General features: G+C 52.2%; 1 long non-coding RNA gene across 1 annotated transcript in view; it reads left to right on the forward strand.

Moving 5' to 3' along the window:
* The window catches only part of LOC147547235 (uncharacterized), a 4,280-nt gene extending 1,176 nt beyond the window's left edge, over positions 1-3,104 (forward strand). Inside the window, exon 2 of the long non-coding RNA XR_015239218.1 lies at positions 1-3,104. This exon is cut by the window's left edge and continues 142 nt beyond it. This is a non-coding gene — a long non-coding RNA (uncharacterized LOC147547235).
* The last annotated feature ends 1,896 nt before the right edge of the window (positions 3,105-5,000 follow it).

Consider the following 5,000-nt stretch of genomic DNA (forward strand, 5'->3'; position numbering starts at 1 on the left):
TAATAGCCTAGTGGATAGGCCAACGTGTATATTGCTCTGGTCCTTGTGATAGATGGATCAAGAGCTTGATAGCTACAAGATATGTTCCAAGAGCCTAGTGATTGCGGCAAAGGGAGATGTTTTGGGAGCTTGAGAAGACAAGCACGAAGATATGCCTAAGAACATGTGGTATGTTTGGAAGCATACTTCCAGAGCCTGGACGGCAGGTTCAAAGAGATGGTATCTATGCTCGAAGAGTTGACGAAGAGCTTAGTGATTCTCCCACTATGGTATGTGGTATACTGGAGTGTGTATGAAGAGCTGCGTTGAGAGCATGATTCCAAGAGAAGGCTTTCAGAGTGAGATGCATTCAAGATGATAGGGTCTCTGAAGCTGTGATACAGGATGGGACCTTTGTCGGGGGATGCATGGTGCATAAGGCGACGAGAGTTCCGACGGAAGGAATAGGCCGTGTGCACGGATGCTACGGTGGTAGCTATACTTGGGTCTATGTTCCTTTGAGCAAGAAGGACATATGCGAGATATGAGATGGAACCGTATTGACACAAGAAGTCATGTGCAAGCTGTAAGAGTTCAGTGTGACTTGGTTGGTAAGAAGGTACCATATATACTTGAGTCCTTTTGAGGTAAGGACAAGTGCAGAGATGGGATGAACCGAGAATGGCACGGTGAGTCGTGTGCGAGCTTAGTGCAGTAATGCTCAGTACGATTTGGTGCGCATTGGGTACATCATATGTTAGAGTCCTTTGGGTGGACAACATGCTTGGTAAGAAGTGTACCAAGATGGCAAGTAGAGTCGGGCTGAGAGCTTGTGGTAAGCTAGTCTGAGTAAGCTTGTTGGATTGGCATCCGAGAGTGGAGCTATGTTGATCCGAGTGATACTTGAGCGTTAGAGCAGGGTATGGCAACAAGGTGTTGAAGGATACTCTCTTATGCTTAAGCCGAAGGTAGCATCGAGTGACTTGTGATGTTGTGAGTTCAAGCTACTTACAGAAGGCAGGGGTCAAAGAGTAAGATAGATGGACAGAGTACATCGTTGGGCAAGTTGGTGCTAGATCAAGTTGTGCTTATGTGGTATGGTGCACGATAGAGTTCGGCACGGTGTATGCTAAGCGCATTTGAGTTCCAAAGAGAACGGACTCACTTGAGATGAGACATGGATATGCTAACACAGTTGTGTGAAGTATGTCGCATGAGTGCTATAAGCCGAAACCAACATTGAAGCTTATGGACATATTGGTGTGAAGTCTATGAAGACAGATTCACGAGACCAAGTGAAGTACTGATGGTAGTTGGAACCGAGTTCAAGCCGTCAAGTAATATAAGGGTCGTTGTATCTGAAGTGGATCGGCCCATGTTTGAGTTATGCATTGGAGGTAAGTTGGAACCGAGTTCAAGCCTACAGTGTGCAATGAGTACGTGGTGACTGAGAAGAGATCAGCTCACGTTATGGGATTTCAGGATGGTGTGTCGTGGTGACATTAAGCATCGTCCAATTCTGGGGATAGTTGGAACCAAGTTCGGATCGTCAGAGATATATGACAACGTCGAGTGTGACAGTATGTTGTAAGCCGTATGGTGCTGCATGAGATGTGTTGGAACTTGTGCGGTGGTACGTTCGGATGTGTTCAAGAGGGACACGAGCCTACCAAGATGCTCGGGTTAAGGAGCATCGCCAAAGATTAAATGGCAAGTGTGTGTCTGGATGTAGTCAAAGAGGACGTTCCCAAGAGTATGCCAGTGGTGGATGGTTTGGTACCATGTAGTTCTCGCGGAGAGAAAGCTACCGTGCTCGTTTAGTGGACATCGAAGGCAACACGATAATTTCCCGAGGAAGGGATGGCACGGATGATGCCGAGCGCACGGGGCGCAAGCGCGGAGGCGCGGGTTTTGAGTTGCACAGAGGTGCAGGTGCAGAGGCACAATCGAGGCAAGGGTCGTCAAGAGAAGGGGCGACATTGCGAAGAGTCAAGTGGTATACACTCAAGGGTACAAGTAGTGGATACGTAGGTACTAGAGTGCACTTGATGTTGGGGACAGTGGTCGAAACGAGAGTCTCAATGAACAAGCAAACCAAGGAGTCAGAACGTGGAGTACATGGGTACGTTGGGTCTGATCCAGAGGTGAGTGACATTGAAGACGAGTTGCTTTGCGATGGCAACATTGCAAGCACATGGCAAGACGCATGGGCGTCGAGATGCTAACTCGGGTGAAGGCAACGGTTGCTGAGGTACCAGGGTGACGAGTTGTGTCGCAGTTTACTGCGATACGCATGGCAAGATTGGTCACACAAGCAGGGATGGAAGGTGACAATCGAGATGCCAACTCGAGGTGAAGCCGAGGGGGTGAGGTACCTGAGTTCGAGGAGCGGCGGAGGCTGCATGAGAGAAGCAACATTGAGCATGGGTGAATGGTAGAGAAAACCATTATCCTAACGCATCGGAGGATGCATTGCAGAAGATTGAGTTAACCCGGAGGGGGAACCTGCGCGACGAGACTGCGTAGTTGAGTTCGCACGGAGGTGCGGTCTGCCGAAGACACGAAGGTGCAGTGGTAGCATCGGAATGGGGGCAGAAGATTGAAGTACTCCAAACTTAGTCGACGAGGACGTCGACATTACAAGTGGGGGAGTATGTCACGTGCATATTGTTGAGCATGCATATGACGTGACGAGTGCTAGGAGCACGTACGAGCATATAGGCCGTAGGGCCGAATACGAGGTCGAGATAGGGCAAGAGTGCCAAGCAAGCTTCCTTAGGCCATGCACGGGACGCCCGTGGCATTCAAGACTTTGTCAAGGATACGAAGGGTCATTTGGACGAGAGTATGCCTGGTTAAAAGGATTGATGTTTCCTTGTGGAAATAGGCAAAACAAGAAGTTTGCACCTTAGGAGGGGGTGGTCTCCCTTCCTCATATGCATCCAGCATATGTCAAGACCTCGTGGATGGGAGCTCGCCCATCCTTAGCATGGTATGCACGAAAGTGAGCATCCTCGTGGCGCAACCCATGAGGCCGGCCTAGCGTATGCGAGAGAAGCATATTGCACGGGTTCCCTTGTCATAGGAAATGGCTCGGGACAGTACCTGGAGATAGGTTACTGCGGGTTCCTTTGGAAAAGGTGTTGCATGTTCTCATGCCATGGCGAGGCGTGCGTCGTGCTAGCATATTCCATAAGGAGGATTGAGCTATTCAAGGGGCCAAGCCTTGATGTGCTATGTTGGGCATTAGGTAGCTTGTTAGAGATGGATGCTCCTATGCCCAATGTCCGGATGGTAGCCGAGATGATAGGTGACGGATGCTTGAGACTAGATGGCAAGATCCGCATATGCGGCTTGGTGTGCTCCGCACATATGTTGGTATCCTTTATAGTGGGCGAGAGTCTATGACTCAAGGAAGCGTTATACGGGACGGCTCGAGCTATGCTCGTAGGTTGGGACACGTTGGTGTCATGCCGCATTATTGGTTGGGAACCAAGATGACTTGATAGTCGAGATGCTCCGAATATGTTCGGGAAGGCTGGCTATGTGTTAGGAGGGAATACATAGCGCCGCACGGTACGTTAGGATTTGATATTCCGCACTATCGACCCGTGTCTTTGAGCATAATATGCCGGGTCGACCTAACGTGATAAAAAGGCCGTGACACTGGGACGGCCTCGGCACAGCTCGGGACGGCCTGGGACGCCCGAGACTTTGCTCGGGACGGCCTGGGACGTCCGAGACTTTGCTCGGGACGGCCTGGGACGTCCGAGACTTGGCTCGGGACGGCCTGGGACGCCCGGGACGTGGCTCGGGACGGCCTGGGAAGTCCGAGACTTTGCTCGGGCCGGCCTGGGTCGCCCGAGACTTGGCTCGGGACGGCCTGGGACGCCCGAGACTTGGCTCGGGACGGCCTGGGACGCGCTCGGCACAGCTCGGGACAGGCCGGGACGCCCGAGCCGAGCTTCGGGTCGCACGAAATCTCTTCGTATTCCGACATATTAGAAGCTTCCCATCATGTAGTAGGCCGAGCTTTGCCCTTTGGATGCCCTATGGTGCTTGGCGAGCACTAGGGAACGTGCCAGCACAAGTGCTGTGCACGCTCTGGGGAAGGAGCTCAACCCTCCCCCTTATAGTGCAAAGTTATTGTTTTGCCTATTTTCACAAGGAAACATCAATTTTTTAACCAAGCATACTGGGCCTTTACTCCCTCGTTACTCGTCGGAATCCAGCAAACTTATACTCGTTGGAAAGGCCTTTTCGCAAGGATTTTTTTGATATATTATAATAGCGATTCCGATAAATATTTATTTTTCTATGAATTTTTAAGTGAATAAACACCGGAAAATTCATAAAAAATAGAAAAAAAAAATATTTTCTTCCGTTTCTTTTCTCCAATAATTCATAAATAATACCTCAATAGTACAAACGAAGAGAGAGTCGAAATGGCCCGGGTGGGTTTCGAAATGTCCCACGACCCCATAGAATGCACGGGCCAGCCGAGCCAAAGCAGGGGACGCGCATGGGACAGCACGGGACGCGCACGGGACAGCGTCCCTATGGCTCGGGACGGCATGGGACAGCACGGGACGCCCTTGGTAAAGCTCGGGAATCCCATCGGACGCGCATGGGACGGCCTTGCTAAGGCTCGGGACGGCATGGGACGCGCATGGGACGGCCTTGCTAAGGCTCGGGACGGATGGGACAGCACGGGACGCGCATCGGACGGCCTTGCTAAGGCTCGGGACGGCATGGAACAGCACGGGACGGCCTTGGTGAGGCTCGGGACGGCATGGGACAGCACGGGACGGCCTTGGTGAGGCTCGGGACGGCATGGGACAGCACGGGACGGCCTTGGTGAGGCACGGGACGGCCTCGGTGAGGCTCGGGACGGCATGGGACAGCACGGGACGGCCTTGCTAAGGCTCGGGATGGCCTGGGACGGCCTTGGTGAGGCTTGGACGGCACGGGACGCGCATGGGACAGCATGGGACGGCCTTGGTAAGGCTGGGCACGGCATG

The sequence above is a fragment of the Eschscholzia californica genome, unplaced genomic scaffold, assembly GCF_041429995.1.
Source record: "Eschscholzia californica isolate CP2 unplaced genomic scaffold, dmEscCali1.0.p SCAF_31, whole genome shotgun sequence".
Classification (NCBI taxonomy): Eukaryota; Viridiplantae; Streptophyta; class Magnoliopsida; order Ranunculales; family Papaveraceae; genus Eschscholzia; species Eschscholzia californica.